Source organism: Trachypithecus francoisi, unplaced genomic scaffold (assembly GCF_009764315.1).
Source record: "Trachypithecus francoisi isolate TF-2019V2 unplaced genomic scaffold, Tfra_2.0 Lachesis_group11, whole genome shotgun sequence".
Lineage (NCBI taxonomy): Eukaryota > Metazoa > Chordata > Mammalia > Primates > Cercopithecidae > Trachypithecus > Trachypithecus francoisi.
This window is the reverse complement of record NW_022681456.1, coordinates 35,848,000-35,874,084: the sequence shown is the minus strand read 5'-3', so window position 1 is coordinate 35,874,084 and position 26,085 is coordinate 35,848,000. Positions and strand designations below refer to the sequence as shown.

General features: G+C 37.3%; 1 long non-coding RNA gene across 1 annotated transcript in view; it reads left to right on the top strand.

Moving 5' to 3' along the window:
* The window catches only part of LOC117089574, a 67,124-nt gene that overhangs the window by 18,455 nt on the left and 22,584 nt on the right, over positions 1-26,085 (top strand). The window contains exons 3-7 of the long non-coding RNA XR_004439658.1: positions 9,102-9,247; positions 9,830-9,934; positions 10,525-10,653; positions 11,343-11,526; positions 12,580-12,707. This is a non-coding gene — a long non-coding RNA (uncharacterized LOC117089574). The remainder of the gene's footprint in view (positions 1-9,101; positions 9,248-9,829; positions 9,935-10,524; positions 10,654-11,342; positions 11,527-12,579; positions 12,708-26,085) is intronic.

Genomic DNA, 26,085 nt, shown 5'->3' with positions numbered 1-26,085 from the left:
CTGCCCTCCCCAATTCTACTTCTTTTCCCAGAAGAACTATTAATTGATTTTTGTCATTTTACACTTTTTCTTTAAGTACACTTGTCTATGTGTGTATGTAAAGCCTAAGTGGGGCGATATTATACTTAATGTTCTACAAGTTGCTTTTTGACCTAATATATGTAATGTATCATTCCATGCTAGCCAATGTAAACCTCCTTCATTCTCTTTATTACTGTACTGCCCTTTACATAACCATTTTATATGTTCCTTTCTTTCTTCTTTAAGCGCTATGGACTGTGCTTTGCTTATATGCTAAAGATACTTGTATTAGTTAATTAAGGAGATGGAAACAGCTCTTCTTCTTGTGGTGGGGAAATGAATATCTACCTTTATTAATCTAGTTCTACTTTTAAGTGATTTATGAATGATTGTCGATGGCGTTGTGGAGTTTTATAGCCCTCTGCCAAATATGTCCTCAGTTCTTACAGTGATATATTTTTGTGTAAATGGGTGTGTCTATAGCAATACAACCATAAGAGCTATGCCTGCACATGCACGCACACTCACATATGCAGATTTATTTATTTCAAGTAGACAGTTCAGATGGCCAAGCTCAGAAGTGGAAATCATTCTGACATGTATCTGCTTTTTGTGACAATGGCATCCTTACAGATATAGTGCAGATGCTGAGCTTTTAGAATATCCTACCATTCTACAATAATTGCTACATGCTTTTAGCCATATTAACAAGAGCATCTTTAGCTTCCTATGTGCCGAAACCTTTTTACTATTCAGAGACAGCTATTTTTAAAATTTCAGAATTTGCTTGCAGCCTTATTCTCTGCAAGATCTTCCCATCTATTTCAACTGTGTCAAACTATGATAAAAACAGAAGAAAACAAGGATAGACTATACATGTCACTCACATTGGCTGAGAAATAAGCTGAGAGAGCAAGAATTGGATGATGAAGGAATAAATGTATCATCATTTGAAAAAGAGCTCTTCTCTTTCAAGCTATATATAACTCTTCCATTGTAAACTGAGTAAGACTATTAGTAGCAATAATTATAATACCTTAGACTTTTCTAGTGCCATATAATTCACAGAGTCTTCCTTAGCTTTTAATTCCTTTCATCTTTTTGACAGTCTCATCAATTAGTCGGCACAGAGCTTATTATTTCCTCTCTATTCCCCCTTTCTGTAGTTACTTCTTGCTGTTCTTTCCACACCTGGTGGATCAGGGTCAGGCATGTAGAAGACTTCCAGCCTTGAACACTACCCACAAGGCATTATGTTTGGGCAAAATGCTTGGTGATATGTTAGAATGTGGACATTTGTGCTGAGGTTAACATCCCCTTAGGAGAATACAAATCATCAAAAAGCTCAGATCAGATAACTTAGAATGATTGAAGTCATGCTGCATTTTTGAAATAGAGACCTGTGACTATTAAAAATAGATAGCATGGATTAATTCCAAAGATTTATTCTCAGTTATACCATAGAGTCATTTGCATTCCATCCATTTATCTAGTAAATTAGCCACTGATAATCATAATTATGACCCTTAGGTACAATAAGACAATGAAATGCCTCCTGAATTATTAAAAAGTGTTAATTTATGTCTACTCTATATGCAGTTTTTGAGTATTTTACTGCATTTCCACTCACTGAAAATTGGTTACCTGTATATATGATAGATACATAAGATTAAATTTTACTCAGAGTAATATTTCATTAGGAAAAATTCCTATTCCTAGTGTTGAGCAAATGTGGTTATGTTATATACACATTTCCTCTAGATTTCTGTTTGATATACATGATCTTGACTGACTTGCTTGTTAGCTTTAGGTAATTACTTAAGAAAAATAATGCCAAGCATCTGCCTGATAATTTGTTATGAGCCAACATTGTCACATACATTAATTTATTTATTATATGAGCCCCCAAAGGCATTATTACCAGTATTTTATAAAATAAGCCTTAGGAAGCATAAGTGGTTTGCTCAAAGCCACATAGCTAATAAGTGGCAAAGAGGAGACACAGGTCCATCTGTCCAAGTCAAGAACTTTTTCCATCAAGGTGCAGCCATGTTGGAAACTAGTCTCCTAGCATTTATGTCAGGGCGTTTCAGCAAGCCTTGGGCCTCTCCACATGTAGGCCCACCTGGCAGTGTTTCTTTTTAGAGCTTGTCCAAGCAGGTAATATCAACCAACAAGCCAGAGATCCAGAAAACTTGTAATCCTGATTATCTGTGCAAAGGGATAATGTTTCCCGTAATACATTGTATTTCATCAACTTGGAGAGAGGTACACAGAATGCATCCTTTTGTAGAGACTGCTTTATTTAGTCTACAAGCCAGACCATGATAGAGTAGGACTCTTTGTAATAGCCTTTTACCATAGGTAAGAATGGTAAGCTTTGAAAAAAAATACAGGTATAGACATTATCCATTTACCTTGGATACAAAACAAGTTTTCTGCCTTTGTCTGATAAAAAGAACAGGCAGTGCCCACTCTAAAAAGGCAATGTGAAATAAGAGAGAACTCTGAATGGGCTTAATAATCACCTCCTGCTTTTTAAAAAAATTCTAATCAGAAATCTGTTTTTAAACAAGCTACCCTAATGTGAATAAGTGACATAGCAAAGTCATTACCTTGAACATGCTCCTACGAAAAGCAGCAAAAGAAGGTGAGGGCCATCTTTGAGGAAGACAGACCTTTCCCATTAATATTAAATAATTATTTGTAAGAAACAAATGATGTCTGAAGGTAGGGCTGATCTAGAGAAATTGGAAACATTAGAGCAGGTTTCAACTTTTTCATGAGATATTACTGATACTGAATGTAAATTTCCAACCAGAATAAAGCTGATAACAAAGCAATACTACATTCATTCATTCTGGAATATTAAAGAGAGATGGTTTCTGTATATATTAACCCACTTATAATTATTTCTGACATGTTGAGTGTACTGGGGACAGAGAGAATAGAGGGTGATTGGGAGAAACGAATTTTTAATGGGATGTCAGTCTTCAAAGATTTGAATGAGTCGTCCCAGAAATGATCATTCTTTAAGTATGACATTGCCACTTAATAAACGAACAGAGAAAATATTGAAAGGAATTCTGTCAACATTCTGGAATGACTGTAATTTTGCACAATCAAGCAAAATGACAAGATCAAGCTTGATGTCATGCTATATGACTTGTAATTCTGTGAAATTATAAAACTTATGAACAAAAGGGAATAAGAAATGTGTAGCATTGACGTGGGAGCAGCAGGGAGATGAGGAGCCTGAGATTCCAGTTCTGTCCCCTCTGACCTTGCTGATATGCAAATTGTTTCATTATGTAAAAAATAGCAGGGGTGAATCAATCAAGGTTTCCTAAGAAAAGAATTTCCAGTTTCACCACAGAAAAGATAAGTTTTGCATTTGGAACATCTGAGAGCATCTAAAGTGTTGTCTCATTAAAATTTATGATCATCAGAATTAATTCACATTCATTTCTTTAAGAATCAAATCACCTGGGTTAGATTTGTGTGTGGAATCATAAGAAAAGGATAATGAGAAATGACAGCAGGTCTATGGAGTAGCCAACGAGAGACACTGGGTAGATGTGACCTTTTTTAAACTTTCCATTTGATATTTGGAGATTGTTAGACTTCATATATAATATGAAACAAGGAGTATCCTTTCTAAAACTTAAAAGATCTAAATGTCTTTAAAAGAGACCTAAACATGCAGCAAAAAGAAAAATTAAACTGCCACAAGAAAATAATAATTTTGTAGTTTGTTCAGAAAATCTGAAAAACACATTTGATGGACCTCGAGCAGCTGGGGTGGAGGGAGTGAGGCATTGAGTAGCAGCAGAAACAGCTGCAGCTAATAATGTTTGTTGAAGATACTGGAGATAACGCTGTGACTGACACTGTGCTTAACATAGAAAGTCTGAACATCAGATAACTTCCCCACATAGTTACTGAAACAGTCCATTCCCTTTGCTAGGGAAGCCTCATCCTCTCCAGTGAAACCAGGTTGCCTTGTTTAGCTCCTCACAGTCTTTGTTCTTCACATCCCCCTGGTTGTCTGTGCCAATAATTCACGGTTGAGGTTGCTGACATCTCTTGCCAGTAGAAGTCGTGTGTGTCTTTCCCTGTGTTTCCATTTTCCTTCTAATCAGTTAATTGCTGTGAAGAATTTATTTCTTCTCTAACACTTCAGCTGTCTCCTTTTACCCCCACTGGTTCTAATTCTAAAACTGCTGCTCACTCTGTGAGACTTTCAGCAGAAGGCTGTCTCTGGGACATGCCGTCCCCATCTAGAGACCTGGAGACTGATGATTGCTGAGATCCCATTTCAGAATGAGAGTTTTCTCGCCAGGCACAGTGGCTCACACCTGTGATCCAGCACTTTGGGAGGCTGAAGCGGGTGGATCACCTGAGGTCAGGAGTTTGAGATCAGCCTGGCCAACATGGTGAAACCCCATCTCTATTAAAAATACAAAAATTAGCTGGTGGTGCATGCCTGTGATCCCAGCTACTCAGAAGGCTGAGGCAGGAGAATCGCTTGAACCTGGGAGGCAGAGGTTGCAGCGAGGAACCTAGGTGGGGCAGTTAGGATTCACATTGAGACACATTGATTGTGCCTTGTTTTCAGTCTACTCTCTTTGTCCCTGATGAGGCTACATACCAACCCCTTTATTCAAAACTTTAATTCTTGATCAAGCCACTATCTATATACATCAAAACTTTCTTTCTTTGAGGATTGCCAAAGAATATCTGGTCCCTGAGGTACTGGGAAACAAGGCAAAGGTGTCTCTCTTCACTGCTAGCTCCTTGGGGACCAGCAAGCAGCTCTCAAGTTCCATGGTGGCCAAACTGGAAAAATGCAGTTCAGTGCATCCTGGGAATATCCAGGCGAAAGTGTGAGATTTACCTAGAATAGCTTCTGGGCCTCTGGGGTTTTCACACTGTCTCTGGTGAAGGTGTCCATTTTAGAACTCAAGCAAAAAGGTTTCAATCCGTTCCGTTTTCTTTGTATAAATTTACCCAATACCTCCATGCAAGTGGGCACTCAGTAATTAATTTTCTCCCAGTCGTTGCGTTACACTTTCTTTGGGATGGAAATTTCTATTTTATGCTCCAGAGTAGGCATGTCTAACTCACCCATGTCTAACTGACCTCAAAGAGTTGGGACTTAAACATCAGCCTAAGCACTCAGATTATTGAGAAGTATGCATAGAAAATGGACAAACTGAAGATATGGACAATTCTACTGATGTTTAATTGCACAATTGTTAAAATTGCATCACTGCCATCAAGGTCAATTTGACTTAAGTAACTCTACTTAGAAATATGAATTATGATATAAAAACAATTAAGCAAGCAATATTTTATGTTATTTAAAACGTTGCTGTATAGGAGAAGCTACTTTTAGGCCAGGCACAATGGCTCACACCTATAATTCCAGCGCTTTGGGAAGCTGAGGTGGGAAGATCGCTTGAGCTCAGGAATTTGAGAGCAGCCTGGGCAACATAGCAAGACCTCATCTCTACTAAAAATACAAAAAATTCGCCAGGCATGGTGGCATGCAACTGTAGTCCCAGCTGCTTAGGAGGCTGAGGCAGGAGGACCACTTGAGCCCAGGAGGTTAAGGCTGCAGTGAGTTGTGATCATGCCACTGTACTCCAACCTGGATGACATAGAGAGGCCTGTCTCAAGAAAAAAAGAAAAAAAAAAAGACTACTTTTAGCTTGTTAGGTGATAACACTGTGAACTCCAATGACTTTTTAGGTGGTCTGTCACAATCTGTAGTTTGTCTATGTTCTTGAAAATAGGGGGAATAAAAATTATTTGTGAAAATATGTCTGAGTGAATTTTTAAAGTCAAATTGTCTCTGTGATGAAAGGATTTCCTGTGAGAACAACCAATTTTTCTTAAATCTGTGTTAATACTTTCACACTACAATGTCAATTTTTAATTTTTAATGCTTAGTTGCAGCTGAAGGCTAGTCTATATAAACTAAATATAATAATAATAGCTCATATTTATCAAATGCTTGCTATGTGTCATGCACTGGGGTAAGCATTTTATATGGATTAATTTATTTAATCTTCACAATACTAAACTATAGTACTATTTTCATTCCCATTTTAGATAACGGAACTAAGTCATAGAGAAATAAAACAACTTATCTAACCTGGAATAAGTAACATCAGGATTTGACCTCAGTAGACCTGATCCCATGAGGTTACGTTTAGGTACAAGCTCTACTCTTAGACCCAATTTAATCATTTTTATTCTTACAGTTCCTTTCTTATGTGACATTTTTCACATTTACAAACATCTTAAAATGTAAGTGTTGAAAGGTGTAAAGGTGTAAAAATCCTGAATGAGATTTAGAAGAATGAATGAGTGAGAAATAGAAGAATGAGCCTGGTGGACGGACAGAGTAGTTTACAGAGTAAAGTCCTAGTTCCAGGCATGTTAATTCCACTCATATAGGAAGGAAAGAGCCAATGTAAAAACACCACCTTTTAATTTAAATCTGTATGCATAATGATATGCCAGTTTCATCACTGTGGCTAGGCCAAACACGGCATCATCTAAGAAAGTACAGACGCTGGAGCCAGACTGCGCAGATTCAAATCCATCTCTACCATTTACTAACTATGTGATCCAGGGCAAGTTACTTGCTGTCTCTGTAATCCCGTTTCCTCATCTGTTAAATTGGGCTAACAGCATCTGTCTTACAGGGTTGTTGGGGGATTAAATGAGTTTCTATACATAAAGCATTTAGGACAGTACCTGGCCCAGAGTCAAGTACCATAAGGATGTTTGCTATTTCATTATCATTACCAGCACCAGCACCACCACCAGCACCACCACCACCACCACCATCATCATCATTATCATCAATATGTGACTAAAACATGTTTGGCAACAATTATATTTATATTTATATTTAGATATTCTCAGGGCTTTCATATAGAAAAAGAAGATATAAAATTCAACTGATCTTAGATGAACTTTGCTAAACAAGGCAATTAGAGCAACTAGATTTCTTTTATTTTATAATTTGAGTGACACTTTAAAAAATTGATCAGCCAGATGTTGTCATGACTCCATCTGAGGTTGGAAGTTTGCACCCAGCAAAAGGGGATTTGATGTATAAATTGCATGACTATCAAACTGAAACAGAGTGACTGAATACTTATCTTGAAAATCTGAAGTTGGGATTGGCAAAAAAAGAAAAGTAATGAGCTACTCCCATTTGCAAAGTCCAAGTGATTATGAAAAATGGGTTTGCATTTGGCCTAATTAATTTATTTTGGGGTGATATGGATAGAAGTAAGTGTACCTCGTGGATAACAGTTCTGATAGATTCCCACACAGTTAAACCTTTGCTTCTGCTTTCTTCAATGAATCAAAATGCATGCACTCTGAAGCCCTCTGACAGCATTCACAGGGGTGAAACAGACTTCATTCCTCCAATGCAATTTGGTCCAACTCTGCAGCTCACCTGTGGGGAAGGCTGGCAAAATTCCAAAGGTGATTAGTGTCGTTTCTATTATTTCACAGGGTGGAGTGTGTTTGGATGGATGGAAGGGAAAGCCTATAATTTCATGGCTGTTAGTAGAACATTTCTGCTAAACCACTTTTTATCTAAAATGTTCAAGATGAGTCGAGGGCCGGGCGCGGTGGCTCAAGCCTGTAATCCCAGCACTTTGGGAGGCCGAGACGGGCGGATCACGAGGTCAGGAGATCAAGACCATCCTGGCTAACACGGTGAAACCCCGTCTCTACTAAAAACTACAAAAAAAAAAAAAAAAAAAAAACTAGCCGGGCGACGTGGCGGCGCCTGTAGTCCCAGCTACCCGGGAGGCTGAGGCAGGAGAATGGCGTGAACCCGGGAGGCGGAGCTTGCAGTGAACTGAGATCCGGCGACAGCACTCCAGCCTGGGTGACAGAGCGAGACTCCGTCTCAAAAAAAAAAAAAAAAAAATAAGATGAGTCGAGGGCACGGTATTGTCACCAGAATCGAATGCACCCATAGATGTTACTAAATCTTAACTGATCAAGTCATAAACATGTAAATATTTCTTCCAAAACGTTGATTACCTTTTAACCCATTTGTGTGTGTGTGTGTGTGTGTGTGTGTGATCAAAATCATCTTTTAAATTATTTAAACTCTGCAGATTTCTCTGTTAATATAAGATTAGCATTGCGAGATTAACCTGGACCAGTTAGGAAAAGGTATTGAAATTGCATTTTAAAATTGTGCCACCAGTGTCTTGTTTAGGAAGAATGACTTGGGTAAAACCAAATGTTGAGTTATCAAGTATTTCAGTACCCATATTCATCAGCTGCTGTAAGTGTAAGCATCTTCTCATTCTTATAGATTCTTTGAATTACATCCTAAATGACTACCATGTCAATAGATTAGAACAACAATTATGTCATGCTTTTTTGTTGTCATGGGTCATTTTCATCAAATGTTCAGTCATTTCATTGCAGTATGTAATTAGGTGAAGAAACTCCACCCGAGCGTCCATGGGTCAGCTATGTGGACTCTAGCTGCCAAAGGCGCTTCTCCTTCTGAACAGAGCGCTTTGCTCAGCCAGTGTAGACATGGCCTGATAAACAATGGAACTTCTCCCTTGAGAACTGGAGTTTGGATTGATCTAATTCTTTAACTCAAAAATGTGCACAGGTTTGATGAGTGGTTAAAATGTCTGCCTTTTAGTGAAAAGAGAGCTTAAATTGACAGTACTGTGAAGAATTCTATAATTTATAATGAACTCGAAAGGCAGTAGCATTCACTGTTGCAAAAGCTAATCAAGGGACTATCAAATCAAAGTTTTCACATGAGTTTAAATATCTGTGGCAGGGAGGTTGTTCGTGCAGATTTTTTATCTGTCAGGTCTTAACACTAAACCTGCCAGAGTGCAACATGGTCCTGTCACTTTTAACCAAGATGTCGCATATATTGTGGGAAACACGCTGCTCTGCATTTTTTCTAGGATTTTACTGGGAAAAGCAAATTTAAAATAAAGTTTTTTGTTGTTGTTGTTTGCTTGTTTGTTTTTTTTTCTTAACACTGCATTTTTATTTTGCAGATTCTCAGGATGATGGAGTGAGTGATGGAATAGGTTGCCAACTGTAGTTACTCCACTCAGCACAGAATGGCTGCGGGGAAATACAATCAGACATGCCCAAAGGAGTCTGCTTAGGGTGAAACAAATACCTTTGAGGTTTAAATCAGGTGTGTAAAGAATATTGCAAACAAGATTCGTTTTTTTTTTTTTTTTTTTTTTTTTTACATTTGTGCTTGTCAAAAGTAGAAAGGCTGATGCTTCTTGCCTGTTTTTCCAACTCTTTTAATGCTACGAAATACACCCCAAATTTAACCCATTTTCTCTCCTAGGATTTGATATACCCTATTTACTCCCTTGAAGGTCCTCTATCTCATCAAAACTTTAGATTTTAAAAGCATGATTGTAGATTTTTATATTCAAAAAGATTTTGATTTTGGAGATATTTTAAAATTGGGAATTGAACTCAGATAGGCTTTACCATTTGTCTATTTCCGTAGAAGAATAAATACTATTTACCGTATAGGAGTTAGCTGCCAGAAACCTAAGAAAGTTATGTTCAAATTATTTTTACAAATAGATGTTCACATCACCTTTAAACAGTTGTTAAATGGCTCAGAAAAATCAAGCAAAGTTAACATTTTTTAAAAAATACAAACCACATTTCTTTACAGGATGAGGTTGTGCTTAATAATCTATGCTGAATTCATTCAGAAACTACACAACTTTTGTTGCTATATTTTGTTAGAAAGGAAGGAGAGACTATTTCTACAGGTGTCATAGAAAAATCAATACTGAGCCAAGGATTATTGGATCCCATAGAACCATGGAGGCGTGGCAGTGACATTCTCCCAAAGGTGAGTAGGGGCATTGATTTCCCTTCCCATGCCTGCAGAAATATGACACAATGAACAGAGGCTAAATTTAGACAGGAAATAAGTCTGATCTGAAACTGTACTATAAAAAAAAATAGTGATACTTTTTTCTAACAAATAAATGAGAAAATGTAAGTAGAATTTCAACATATGCATTTTTCTGATTTATTTTCTTAGATTCTTTTCTTTATCCTCTTGGATACTTTTGAAAAATAAACCCCCAAAAATGGACTCCTTGACTGACATTTTATCTGTAATTCAGATCCTATGATTTCCACGTGGAATACTTGCATTATACGATATAAAAGAGTCTCTCTCTTAAACCTATAACCAAGAATGCAGCAACCCGTCAGTTTCTAAGAAAAAGCATATTATCTACATAATCGCAATCACACTTACAGATATGAGCCCATCACTAACCTTCCTTATTTAAGCTATGTATTTTTCTAGCTAATTTGTGCTATAATTTTTAGACACAAACTTGCTTGTTTACATATTTTACAGTTCCTTCTAGATTTCTTAAAGGTAAAGAACTATACATAACATATTGGTTGTTTGACTGCATTGCTTAGCATTCCATCCGTGCAGGCAGACGGTGTTCCTAGGTTTGGAAATATAAATCCCATGGGAAGTCAGCTGAAGAACATTTTATACATCACTTATCCTGTTACGAGCCCTGTGCTGTTCTGTCTCTCTATAAGGTAAGAGATTTATTGTGAGTTGCCTTCCAGAAGTAGAAAATGTTGTATGCTAATGGATGTTGCTTCAAAGTGGCTTCTGGAGCTCATATAGAAATTGTTTTATAAGCAAAAGAATAATTGGAACAATTCAAGTTATGCACACACGCATGTTCATCTGTCCCCAGGTAGCATTTGGTTGTTCTATCCTGGGATCCACACTCTATAATATTATCTTCCTCATGTGAAGTGAGATGGTAAATTGTTCATTTTTATAATGAATTTGAGCAGAGTAGAAGATTAAGGAAAATAATTTAGGCCTCAACGTAGAAAATTGACAAATTACCATCTTGCTTGTCTGGGATAGATATACTTTGAGTTTTAGTAATTTGTGGGATCAAAAATGGATTATAAGAAGCTTAAGCCAGGTGCGGTGACTCACACCTGTAATCCCAGCTACTTGGGAGGCTGAGGCGGGAGGACCCCTTGAGCCCAGGAGTTTGAGGCTACAGTGAGCTATGATTGTGCCACTATACTCCAGCCTGGGTAGCAGAGACCACATCGCTATAAATAATATAACATTAAAAGATAGTTAAAATATAAAATGCTAGCACATTCACAGTAATATAGAAATCTTAGTATTTTTTTTAGATTTTTGCTTTCTGCTGACCAGTCAAAAATTCTTACTTTGTTTTCTTATTCTGAACTTTCAGACTGGCTGAAACCACAATGGTTGTTTGCAATCTGCACTCTAACTTTGGATCACCTAGTTAATACTCTGACTCTGATTATTACCAAAGACAATATTCTCTAAAAGATATTCTCTATAAGAAGGATGCTCCTGCATTATTAACATCACAGGGAAAATGCAACATTTTGGATGTCACATCTGATAAGGTAAGATTTTATCATGTCTCATAAGATGTGATTTCATATGATTGTACTTATGACTATCCCAGCCCCATGAAAGTTTTCATTTTTCCATTTGGTGTAGAAATCTATAATATAAAGCTTCATATACAGTTATTTAAACTGTGACCTAAAAGCCAGGCTATTGAATATATTTTGTTTATGTGTAAGTCACATTATTTTTACTGTTTTTTTCTGTCCTTTGCATCTTAGAAAAATATGACTCAATACACCATACAGCATATTTAAATTAAAATATAAATTGTGTACATCATTATTCTTACGTGGGGGGGGAGGCTGGGAAAAGCATGCTAATCTGTAACCCTGCACAAAATTTGCCTTTTGATGTGTGAATTCTTAAATGTACAAAAACCAAAGACAATGGCATACATACTTTGACACATTCTGAAGTTAAAAGAGGACATGAGGATTGTGTGATAAGTGGCAGCCTTGTGTCTACTATTGTAATAATATAATGTCTGCATGAGAAGAAAAAAAGTACAAAAAACAATGGCGAGATGATGGAGAAGCTGAACATAAGTAAAATTCCAGGTACCTGTTGATGCAATATGAGGATACTAAAATATCTAGCCCTCTATGTATGCTGTATATCCTGTAATCCATCAGAATGGAGGCACTGTCTTCAAGTCCAAAAATATCAGTGTGTTCAACACTGCTACCCTGTATGCTATATTAAAACCTCTCATAATATGTAAAATATATATTATCCATGTTTGAGCAACATGATATAGCCATTCTCTCTTTGGGTTAAGCATATCTTATGATTTTCCTAAAATGTCACAAAGATAAGCATCTACTAGATAATTTGTGATTTGTAAATATCATGACTGTCTGAGGGGAAGTGGCAATTAATGGAAGCATAATTATCTTCAATGTGAAGAAGGTCTGGGATGCTGACTTTGGGGAACAGAGTGTCTTTGGCTCCTCAGCATTTTCTTGATTTGCTTTGTTGTCGTCCTTCTGGTTCTTTCTGGATCCATCTCTCTTTTGTTTCCATTTGAATCCTCTATTGTATTCCAGTTGGCAGTTAAAGAACAGAAACACAGCAATAAGACTGAGTGGCTACATTTTCCCAGTGCCACCAACTGGGAGTTAAGCTGACTAACATTTTGAAAGCCCAGCCCATTTCATTCACAGCAGGATGGCAGGTAAAAGCATTTCTGTATTAAAGTACACACTTTGTTTCTTCAGGTTCTTGGTCTAATTTCTCTTGTTTGCCAGTTGGGGGGAGAAATGAAAGTATGTTGGGGATGAAATGCCTGGGGTATTTAATCAAATGCCCAGCAACTCCTGATTATAGGATGCAAAAATTTCACTTTCGAGGATTAACTATGGTGGATTTTTTTCAACCCCAATGGGTGTACCCTTCTCTCCAGCATGTTATGGGGCTACTTTCTACCACTGCCAAAATAGAATGTAGTAGAAGAATTCCAAGTACTTTTAATAATAACTCCTGGGTTATTAAAAATTAAATATCTGGGGTAAAAAAAAAATCCCATTAAATGTACATGTTCGTGAAGTACCTCAAAACATTTTGTTTTACAAAGTTTTACATGTCATTATTTGCTCCTACTAGAACAAGAAATTGAGAATGGGTTTCACAGTGTTCTGTTAATTTGATTACTGTGTCCTAAGTGGTAAGTATAAACCTCCTTATGTATTTTGTGAAGCTCACTTAATCAAGCAAATATTAAAAAGCACGTTATCATATCACTATGCTGATTCTTGACCTTTTGGCTTGTCACTGTCTTGTGTTGGATGTCTTTTTCTCATGTGTATGTGGATGAAGCTTGGGGACAGAAAGAGTGAGGAAAAGCATTAACCCTGTTCCCTGAATAGTAATTGGCTGTGGAATTGTCTTTTTGGAGGGGACTTCCCCTGGGAGCAGTGAAATTGGGATGAATATTATCAGTTTGCATTGACATTGAATGCATTTTTAAGGAAGCTTAGATCACTTTATAAGAGTCATCTTGGATGGGTGAATGCAATACACAGTTGCAGTAGGAAGACTAAAGTTCTGAGATGGGTCAGATGACAGTGATAATATCATAACTCATTTTATGAATGAATCAAAAAGTTCCTCAGCTAGTGCCCACATACTCATATATTGAAATAAATTTTCCAAAGCCTCTTCTTTCCCTGGAGTCTGCACATGCGCCATCTTACCATGGAATATAAACCTGCTTTGCCTGGTTTTATATTCTATGACCATCCTGTAGATATTTCTTATCAGATTAGATCAACAGTTAACAGAGAGTACAGTGGAAAAGTAAAATAACATTTTCAAAGTTTTAGCAAGAAAAATATGAATAATTAAAGATGAAGGCATGTGCATGTTATGACTGTACCTAGGATCTTTTCAAGGGCTTGAGGTCCCTCTGTCTCAGTAATTAGACGAATTCTGTAGCCAGTTTGGCCTCAACCTGACAAAGATTTTCTATTTATAAATGTCCTTTGGGTCCATGAGGAATTTTGGACACTCATTTATTTTCTGAAGAGAGGTTCAAGATCAATAAGTTCAAAATATTTCAAAGTTGCCATGCATTTCTCTGTTTAAGTATAGCAGCATTGCCATGGATATCACCAAAATCATTCAGACACTGAACAGGGCAACTCCACGGCACTCTGGTACACTAAATTACCCCCTCGTTGTCTAATAATATGAGGCCTTTACATTTGTTTAGTGCTTTCTGGTTTTCAAAACCCTTTCCCAAGATAGTCATGAATGAGGATAAGATTTTAGAGAGGTAGGGCACAAGGATGATTTTTTTTTTTTTTTTTTTGCATTTCTTTTTCTAACTTGTTAAATGAAAAATGCTAGAGAATAAAATGTGTTTTGTTTTTTAATCAAAGAAACACATACAGTGTGAATTAGAGCATAATTGTCATGGTGAGGAGAAGGGAAAGGAGGCAGTCACCGTTCAGCTACTGTGGTTTGTAGGGGTCCACTATGCTATGTTAATAAGTTTACAGCTCAAAAGAAGGCTGTACCATTTCTCTCTAATGTAACATAAAGTTAACAGACCCCTTGAACAGATACGTCTTTAAATATGAAGATCAATGATCCATGGTTCAGGTCAAATACCTGCTCACACATATTTACTGAGCATACTAGTCCAAATTTTCAACAAATTAATAATACAAATAGAGGAGGGGAGAGAACAAGGGCTCCTTGGGTCTAGGGGTGTTTCCCCAAGCAAGTTTCAAGCAAAACCATTTTTAATTGGAAGCTTTGTGATGTAGCTTAGAAATTCACTCTATTCTGTTATGATTATTTTACTATTTTTAAAAGTTTTAATAATAAGGGGCTTTGGCTTCCTTGCTACAGGAATCTAGAATATTGATGTATGTATGAATGTGGGTAATATGATGAAAATATTACCACTCAAGTTTGTTGCACAAATATGGTGGTTTAACCAGAATTGGATTGGTTCGTATTCCTACTCTACCACTTATTAGCTGTATAAACAGTGTCTAAACCCGCTTCTTCACCTACAAAATGAGGAAAGTAATCATACCCATCCCCAGAGTGGTTGTAAAGATTAAACAGGATAATGAATATAAAGCCTACGTTAAGAGGTTGATGAGTCTTAGCAATGATATTTAATGTTGTTGTTATTTATTGCCTGTCTTTGCCTGTATACACATATCCTCTATATACAATTTTTCTGTATTCATTATGATTCAAAAAATGTTGCCTAAAATTACCTAATAAAAATATTAAAGAAAACTGTGTCAGGCGATCATGGTAACTACAGAAACTGGGAAAAACGTGAAAAGGCAGTACCTTCCGTCAGCATTACCAGCCTTTCTTGAGAAGGTACACTCTCTCCTTATTTGCTCTGTCTGTTTTTCTTTACTGCTAAGACCTCCTTTCAATAAGGACCTGAAATTCATCCACACAAAGATCTAGATCTAGATGACTGAGAACATTTGAGGTGCTGCCCTTGTGAAGGTCACTGACCTCTCATTAAGGGTCAGACACTAAGTTGATGAGGTTTCAGGCATCGGTAGCAGCTGGAGACATTTGTTTGACAGTGTGATCTACCCCTTGCCTTCAGGAGCTCTCCTCAGAGTGGTAATGGTTAAGTGGGCCAACAGGTAAGGTTAGTTCTGCTGCTGAAGGTGCCTGCTGGGGCTCTCTATGGGGTTTGTCTGACATCCTCAAAGGCTGCCTCTGTCTCTAAGCCTAGGGCCATTTAGGAATGTCTGTCAGCTTTTACAATTTTTTTCTTCTTTTCTCCCATTTATATCTGTGGGGTTTGTATCTAGTTATACCTTAAACACAACTGTAATCCTTTGAACATTTTTTCCTAATAGTCTTTATTTTTGGATATACATCAATTGTTTTTTTTTTTTTCTACCCACATCCCATCCATATTCTCATTCTTGGTTGTCCATTGTATTTCTTTCAGAGATCTGTATTCATGATTTAAAGTATTTCACATATCTGACTATTTTTCTGAGACGTTCTCCTGAAATATTCTTTTTTAAAATGTAACTTGTTTCACCTGTATTTTCTGTACCCATATTTTGGGATTTGAACGATCGCGTTAAAGTTTAAGGTATGCCTTCACTAGGAATGTGTGCTTAGAAAACCATTTAATTTCTCAGTTGAGTTTATCAGAGGTAGAAATAGAAGACTCTGCCCATAGTATTGTAAAAATCAAATCAGATCAAAGTGTTTTGTAAACTCTAAAATGATGTAGAAGTTTTTATGTTTTCTTCTTTTTCTTTTCTTTTTCTCTTTTTTTGAGACAGTCTCACTCTGTTGCCCAGACTGGAGTGCAGTGGCACAGTCTTGGCTTACTGCAGCTCTGCAGCTTCCACCTCCCAGGTTCAAGCAATTCTCCTTCCCCAGCCTCCCGAGTAGTTGGGATTACAGGTGTACAACACCACTCCTGGCTAATTTTTGTATTTTTGTAGAGACAAGATTTTACCATGTTGGCCAGGCTGGTTTTGAACTCCTGACCTTGGGAGATCTGCCTGCCGTGGCCTCCCAAAGTGTTGGGATTACAGGCATGAGTCATCATGCCCGGCCTATGTCTTCTTTTTACTTATTACAACTAGCCCCTCATACATGTTTTTTAAAAGATGGGCATGAAGAGACATATCATGTTTAATAATTTGTGAAAGAAGTGATAGGATGATCTCTCTTTTGACATTTTTCCCCATTAACTGAAAGAACTATTCTGTGCATTCCTATGATATGGCTGTCAATTGCCTTCTCCCAGCATTATTATAATTCAGCACAGAGAGGAGAATTTTCTCAGATGTAAATGTGAGAGAAGAAACTTCTGCTGGTAAACAGAAGCAGCCTGTCCTGCTGCTTTGAGTCACATCCACAAACTGTTTCTCAAAGGGTTCAGATCCTTTTTGAGAACATCAGTCATGGATTCATGAGCATCAGTCCATGATTCATGGACTGAGATCAGGAGGCACGAGTGCTTCAGGATCCTCTACACAAATGAGGGATGATACAAGTTAATATTTATCGAGGACCTACTATGCATAAGACACTTCAAATAATAATGATTGCTGACTTGAGGTTTTTGCTAGACACTGCATAGGCACTGAACTACAGATTTTGTCCAAGTTATTTGATCCTTAAACCACTTAGTGATACTGGGATTATTACATCCACTTAACAGTTGAGGAAACTGAGGGTCGCCTGACACCAAAGTCAATATTTATTGGATTTTCCCCCAGGATCCTGGGATGCAGATATTATGATGTTCATTTTGCAGCTAGAGCCGTTGGGACACAGAGCGTTTCAGTAACTTGTCCACATAGCTCTATGTGGAAGAGCTGCAATCCCAATCAGGTCGGCCTGACCTAAACACTCCACTGCACTAACTTGCTGAGTATTTCTAATCTTGGGAAGAATCTTTCTTTTAGTTTTCTTTTAATTAACAATCAACTATGGATTGATACTTTCATAAAATAGAATACAATTGAATTACTAGAAAAATAAAATTAAAACCCAGACATAGAAAACAGAAACTCAGTTTTCTATTATTAGCTTCAACAAACATAAAATTACTCTGCCACTTTGCTGTAGGTGTTTCTAAATGATTGCTCACAATATCTGTGCCTATTTTGTGGCGGACCAGTAACAAAACTGCTGGACTCAGCAGCCAGCCACAGACGAGACTTTGAGGAGCACTTGTCTAGCACTGTGGAATGTGACCTAGCTGAAGATAAGTCGGTTTCCTTATTCATTAGCAGAAGTCTTGTAGGCATGGATTTAATTTCAATATTTACCAGTAAGGCCTTGGATAATACCCAGGTAGAAAATAGACTAAAACACAGTTAAACATTAAAAGTCATTGCCCCTACTTTTTGTGCTTTTTTATCTAGGGAAAGTTAAATGGAATGTCTTAACAATATACCCACAGGAATTAAATTAATTTTGTGTGGAATATGTATTTGAAGGCCTACTGTCTTGTAACCTACATAACCGAGAAATGTAGACCATTGTAAATTAGCTTCTTTGATAAAATAGGTATATCACTATATTGCAGATATATTACTTTTTCTCCAGAGGACAGACTCACTGTTGTGTTGATTAATTAGCATTCTTACCCACTATATCCAAGCAGGTTACAGAAATTAAAACGTGCAGGATGACAAAGCCAGAAAAGCAAACATTTCTGGTTAGTTTCCACAGTGACACTATAGAAATGCTTGTCACTTGCCTCTCCTTGCTGGGCAGAGCAAGTTAGCTCAGCATTGGTCCCCTTTTCGGCATTTGTCAAAGCAGATCTTAGAATGGCCATGAAAAATGGCTGGTTAGTGTCATTCAGGGGAGAACAGGGACTATAGCAGGTACCTGTCTCCATTCCTTGAGAAATATCCACAGAAAATAGATGGGAGAACAAGTCTTAATAAATAGATGATGCAAAAGTTGCTATTTTTGTGCTTATTTGGCAATATTATATGCCAGACTTCAAGATAAAACTTAGTTTATCTTGTTTCCTGGCCCACCCTCTCAAAGCACATTACTGCTGTTTGGAATGCCTCACTAAGTCAGTATTAGTAGGAGTTACGATTAGTAATGATTGGACTTTAACTTCAAGGAAGAGGTACTAGATTAGAAGATCTCTTTGGACCAATCATTGCATTATGTGTGTTGTAGTCATGTCAATGTAGGACTTTTTCTGCAATCAGTGAGGTAAAAATAACAGCAGAAAGTAGAAAGAATCCTTGTTTGTTCTATAATGGAGCCTTTCTTGGCCATTAAATTGGTGACCTTAGTGTTCTGAAGTTCAACTGAAACTCCTTCATTCTTGTTCTTAAGCAATGCTTTGTCTTGGTGTAAAATCTATTATTTAAATTTAATGTAATAATTCATGCACTGATTATTCATTTATGGAGTGCACACTTATGTACCAGGTCCTGTGGAAGATTGCTAGATCTTGGAGATAAAACTCTGAATACTTAATTTTGCCCTCAAGAAGTTTCCACCTTGGTTATGGAGGCACACAGAGGCAGAGATTGAAAATATTGTAGCATCTGCTATAATAAATGATTTTTTTTTTGAGACAATCTCATTCTGCCACCAGGCTGCAGTACAATGGTGCAATCACAGCTCACTGCAGTCTCCACCTTCTGAGCTCAAGCAATCCTCCCACCTCGGCCTCCCGAGTAGCTCAGACAACAAGCACATGCCACTATGCCTGACTAATTTTTCTTTTACTTTTAATAGAGACGAGGTCTCACTAAGTGCCTAGATTGGTTTCAAATTTCTGGGCTTAAACGATCCACCCATCTGAGCCTCCCACAGTGCTGGGATTCCAGGCGTGAGCCACTGTGGGGGCTCTATGAATGCAGAACTGACAAGCTCTGGCTGTCAAGTCAGGAAGTGCTTCACAAAATAGTTGACATCTAGCCCAGATAAGGAAAAATAAATAAGAGTTCTAAATGTAGTAATGGTAAACACTTATATTGATATTTTTGTAAGAGTTCTAAATGTAGTAATGGTAAACACTTATATTGATATTTTTGTACAATGTGACCTCCTTGGGCTCTTTTTATTCATGACCTATTTTCTTGGGAGTCTTAGTCTCCCGATAGAGCACCTGTTTCCATGGAATCTTTTCATGTTGTTTCTCTGCTTCTCCGTGTCATGTTCCTTGTGTCTGGGCAATAGCTAAAAGTTGGTGTGGCTAAAAGCAAATTTTGTTTATGCTTTCCATATCTCTCCACTGCCTGTCTTTACCATATTGATTGCCAGCAGCTTCCTTCTAGTTTCAAAAACTTAGCATCTGGTGAGTATTTTAATTTCCTTCTCCTATAACAAAATTCATCAGGAGTTAACAGGCTCTCAACTTTTAAATAGGACATTAGTCTTGCCTGCCAGGATCTGCAATAAAAGGCACACCTAAATAGTATTTAATTTTTTTAAATGACAGCTTATACTGACTCAATTTTAGCTGCGAGAACTTTGACCACATGGAGACTTTTGTTTGAAAAAATTAAAGTAGGTAAATTATAGGGAGATTAGAGAATTTTAAAAACACTCCCTTTCTATTACTGTTTTTTTTTTTTTTTTAATTCCAGGAAAAGAAAAGGTGGGATGCTTCTAAAAAAAAAATAAGCACTTTGAGGACTAATGACTGTAACCATGCACTGCTAACTGGCAAACCAGACGAAGTCCACAGAGAAAAAAGATAATGATTCACAATGGGAAAAATTCCCCAAGTGAGCCAAATAGGCCTCCTCATGATGTCTGACTGCAGATTAGACATTGGTGAATCCACCCAAACTTGGAGTCATTAATAAATGCCAATGCAAAAAAAAAAAAAAAAAGCCGGGCGCGGTGGCTCAAGCCTGTAATCCCAGCACTTTGGGAGGCCGAGACGGGCGGATCACGAGGTCAGGAGATCGAGACCATCCTGGCTAACACGGTGAAACCCCGTCTCTACTAAAAAATACAAAAAACTAGCCGGGCGACGTGGCGGGCGCCTGTAGTCCCAGCTACTTGGGAGGCTGAGGCAGGAGAATGGCGTAAATCCAGGAGGCAGGGCTTGCAGTGAGCTGAGATCCGGCCATTGCACTCCAGCCTGGGCGGCAGAGCGAGACTCCGTCTCAAAATAAATAATAAATAAATAAATAAATAAATAAATGCCAATGCTACAGTAAATGTCAGCTAAAGTGTGAAGGGAGCAAATCCCTGCATGCCTCAAGAAAGTGGAAAAAGTCCATCTCAGATCTTATTTTTGTACAGACACAATTTCTATTCCCATCTAGAATACTGCAGTTCAGACACGGATAATGACTAATGCATCTTAAGATGCTCACAGTCACTGCTTGATAAATATACGTCACCATTCATTTATTAAGAAAAACCAATTAAAACATTTTTTTTTTCTTTTTTTCTGAGACAGCGTCTCATTGTGTCAACCAGGCTGGAGAGCAATGGTGCCATCTCGTCTCACTGCAACCTCTGCCTCCCAGATTCGAGCAATTCTCAGTCATGTGCCATCATGCCCTGCTAATTTTTGTATTTTTAGTAGAGATGGGTTTTCACTATGTTAGCCAGGCGGTCTCGAACTCCTGGCCTCAAGTGATGGCTCACTCCTGTAACCCTGGCACTCTGGGAGGCCGAAGCAGGCCGATCACTTGAGGTCAGGACTTGGAGACCAGTCTGGCCAACATGACAAACCCCCATTTCTACCGAAAATACAAAAATGAGCCAGGCCTGGTAGCACACACCTGTAGTCCCAGATACTTGCGAGGCTGAGGCAGGAGAATCACTTGAACCTGGGAGGCGGAGGTTGCAGAGAGGAGAGATTGCTTCAGTACACTCCAACCTGGGTGACAGAGTAAGGCTTCATTTCAAAAAAAAAAAAAGAATGCACAGATGCACACATTTTAATGAATAGGTTTCATCTAAATCTTAAATACTAGGTTTCCTAAAATGCGTTTCTTATTTTATGTCAGTATTTTCATCATAATATTACAATACTGTCTTAAAAGCATTCTCAGCTCAATGATCTTCACATGTAAAGAGTATGATACCATAAAACCTTACCTTTTACTTTTCAGCTTTTGTATTACCAATAAAGAGGGATTCTGAGAATTGTATTTATTTTTGTGAACATGAAGAAAAAAGGAGTTCCTAGAAAAGTTAGATTTGCCTAAAGGGATCACTTACATTTATTTTAAATATTTATTTTCACTATACCTTGGCTATCCTAATGCATATGGTTTCAGACTTCAGTTTGTTTTATATCAAGGATATGAGGATAGGGAAAATGAGTGATTTCTCCTTGTGCATTGCTCTACTGAGTTCTAGCCTTTGGACACATAGAAAATGACGGTTGGACTTTCTCTGTCTGATTAGAGAAGGAAATAGTAAAGGAAGTAATATAAAAAGGATTATCTTCCTGGAAACCTTGGTCATCCCTGTTAGAGAGTCTCTCATTTTAATCTTCATGTTATGTTCACTTTTATTTCACTTTGCTAGTCATGGCTTATGAAAGATTTTAATTGAAAAATATTTGATTTTTATTTTCTGTCTGGGATTTATACTTTAAAATAAGTGAAATTTAGTGTCTGGCATGCAACTTATTCAAAAATGACTAAAGCAAAATCAATATAATGGTTGTTCTTAAGGCACTTGCAACAGCAATTAGAAAAATATTAATAGTTAACTCATTATGCTTACAGAATCACAAATGAGCATCAAAACAGTTCTGATTTAAGAATGTCTGGGTAATCAATGATGAATGCCAGCCTCTTCAAATGAGTGACTGCTTGAAAAGAATTTGGGTTTTGACAAAACTTTAAGCAAAAATTGACAGCAGCATAGGGCTCTGTTTAGATCTCTGGCATGGTAGTGCACTGGCAGATGCTTGGTTCTGACAACAAAGATGGAACAGGTTGACAGTGAAAACTGAATAACATTTGTCTTCTGCAGTAATGAATTCTCACTGTGAATCACAAGTGGTTTCTTTCATGCAAACCATAAATATAAATGGTGGCAAAGCCATGTATTACATGTTTTACTAGCTTCAGTCATTCTTATCCATTAACTCACAAAATGTATTTATTTGCTATTGCATATTAATAATAGTGTGGATAGTACACAGGTGGCTTCTGTTTTACTAAGATCACTTTATTTTTCCACAGCTTTCAATATAATCCAAATACAATTTTAGAACTGAGTTTAACTTTTGATATAACTGCCATGACAGAGTGCTTAAAATGAATTTAAGATGTCAACTTATAAAATTCTTGTTACGAAAAAAATTCAAAATTTCAATTTGTACATTTTCAGATGGGATGGAAAGAAAGTATGGTCAGATCTTAATACCTGAAAACCAGTTTATTATCTTATACATTGCCAAGAAGATAAATATGCAATAAATGTAATACATGCATGTGTGAACATTTAAAATATTTATTGACTTCTGTATAAATGAGGTCAATGAATTATTCTAAAAACCCATATATTTTAATAAAAGTAGTCATTATAACTATTGTAAGTACATGTAATGATACATTACACTTTTAATATATAAACCAGATAGGTAGATTGAAAAATATAAACATTCGTGAGCACATTAGATTTTCTATTATAGTACAATTAAAAGGCGTTTATTAGCTATCAAGCTATCTTTTTAACTGTCCAAATTTATAACATAATTAAAACTTTATAGAATGGCTCAAAACCCTACTTCTTTTATGACTGATTTATCTAAATCATAAAACTAATCTGTATTTAACATGAGAGACATATTGAAATCAAAATAATGGTGAGCTGCTTTTCCTATGTGAAATTCCATACTTATTTTTCAGCGATTAATATAAAATACTTATCAAAAATATTAGTCAATATGAGCTGATAAACTCTTACATTCCAGGCACTGTGCTAGGCTCAAAGATAGAGATGAATGAGATAACTTATCTGTCTTTTAGGACATTGTCAAGTTGGGATGAGAGGAAAAATCAATAAATTGCCAGACAAAGTAGAGAAAATTTAGTGTCAGTAAATCCCTATGCGGTAAATGGGAAATGTGTCATCTAAAAGAGATGACATTTAAGCTGATTGCTGAAGCATGCAGATTGAAGACATTAGGGGAATCTTTTTTATTTTTTGTTTTTGTTTTTGTTTTGATATGTAGTCTTGCTCTGTCACCCAGGGTGGAGTGCAATGGCACAATCTCTGCTTACCACAACCTCTGCCTCCTGTGTTCAAGCGATTCTCCTGCCTCAGCCTCCTGAGTAGCTGGGATTACAGGCACGCACCACCACTCCCAGCTAATTTTTGTATTTTTAGTACAGACGAGGTTTAACTATGTTGGCCAGGCTGGTCTTGAACTCCTGACCTCATGATCTGCCCACCTCAGCCTCCCAAAGTGCTGGGATTACAGGCATGAACCACTGCGCCCAGCCAGATGAATCATTCTAAGCAGAGAAAATAACACCTGCAAAAGTATGCCACAGTTATGTTGGGAATTTCAATATGATAGAGCTCTGAGTGTACATGCATGTGAGGAAAAGGAGGTAAATAAGGAGTTCGAAAAACGTAATGAGACCAGGTGGTGATGAACTTTGAATATAAAGCAAAGAAATCTGGATTTTTAACCCTGTAGGTAATAGCTGACCAAGGTATATGATTACATGTCTGCTTTTTAAACAGCCTTATGATTTGAAATGCTGTGTTATTGTTTTTTTTGTTTTTGTTTTTTAAAAAGATGGCTAACTCTGCCAACCATAGACAAATATACATACTGGCATGGGCAGAAAGAAGAGAGGAACTGTTAGAAAGATTTCATTATTTTCCAGCCCCCAAAATAATGCGGTGATTTTAGGCATAATAATGAGAATGAGGAAGACAGGCTAGATTCAATAAACATTTTTGAGTTAGTATCCGCAGATGTTAGTGACCAGTTGAATGAGATGGAGCAGAGAGAGGGAGAAGTTAATGACTGCAGTGAATGTTCTGGTTGACAGTACCACAATGGATGGTAGTGCCACTATGACTTATACCAGAAGTAGGCCAATTTAATGGTTCTAGAGAGGGAGATAAATATTGTTTAAAATGCCTGTAAGAAATCCTGGTGGAGATCTCCAGAGGTTAGTAATATGAACATGGAACTCAAAAGGCTGTGACTGTTTCATTCTCATTTTGTATGTCTTGAGATAGACGAGTGTTGAATGTAGGAAGTAGTATTTGTGAGGCTGTAGAACTTCTTTTTTCTCAACATCTAACCTGGGAGAATGAATGAAAGCATGGAAGAACATCACAGCTGGGCACTTGACAAGCCAGCTCACATTAAAAGGAGGTATAGAATGGAAGAGCCTGTCGAAAGAGACAAAATGAAGCAAGAGACACTCAGTCCAGAGTGGCCCTATGGAAACGAAGGCAAACATGGTTTTGAGCAGAAGAAACTCAGTGGTATCAAATTTCACAAAGTTGCCAAGTAGCATAAAGACAGGTTGGAGTAGTATCAGACTTTTGTTGGAAAAAATGTTTATGATTACCTCAGAAAGAGTGAATTAGTGGGAATGTAAGTTATAACGGATAGATTAATGAATATGACTTGAGAAAGTTCAGAGGCAGCAATGGTAAGAAGGGAAATAATATATTATCTATAAGAAGTGATATGATCAAAGGAAGGCTTTCAAGAAAGTGAGAGAGTTGAGCACATTAGAAGGAAAAGATGTTTATAATGAAAGAAAAGAAGAGAAACACTAATGAAGCAACTCCTGGGGGAGGTGGAAGAGAGTGCAAGCTAGTGCTGTGGAGAGAAAAATGTATACCTCCCCCCTCCAAGACTGGAGGAAAGAAGCTAAGCATGATTGTCAACTGGTAAAATGAGGTTTCCTCCTCCTGGGGTCTTTTATTCTTTCGGAAGGAGGAGACAAGGTGGTCAGCTGAGAGTGGACAGAAGGAGAATGTAGAGATTTGTAATAGCTGGTTTGAAGACTAGGACAGGGAGCTGAGCAGATGCAAGTGAAGGAGTTTCTGAGAAGCAGTGAGATGCCAAGTTAAGACTGGAAACCATCCCCTTATACTGGCATCAGTCTGCCCAGGGTGTAACTTTTTTGTTTGTTTGTTTGTTTGTTTTTTAGCATCATTGAGTAACTTCAGAGCAGTAGATGAAATCTATTGATTAATTTACCCAGAGTAGGAGATTAATCCAGGAGTTTAACAGAAGGACAGGAGGCCAAAATACAAATGTCTGAAAGTAGTAATGTAGTAGGGTGGAAACTAGACAGTCAAGAATTACAATATTGCTTCTGCTTTTTACTGTAATCTTGGAGGTTTAGGCAGAAAGGCTTAATTTATTCTGAGGCAGCTTTAAAGGAAGACAAATATTTAGACAGAATTCAGCTTCCCTTTTTACTAGATTCATCATTGTGGAAGACAGCATAAATGGAGGAAATCTAGACTCACTGGCTTAATTTTCTTGAGTTTTTATAGTAAAATGAGTTCTCAGAAAGTTTGTCCTTTGACTAGGATTTTAACCAGAAGACCATTGTTACTTTGCTTCAACAGCTGTCTGTATTACT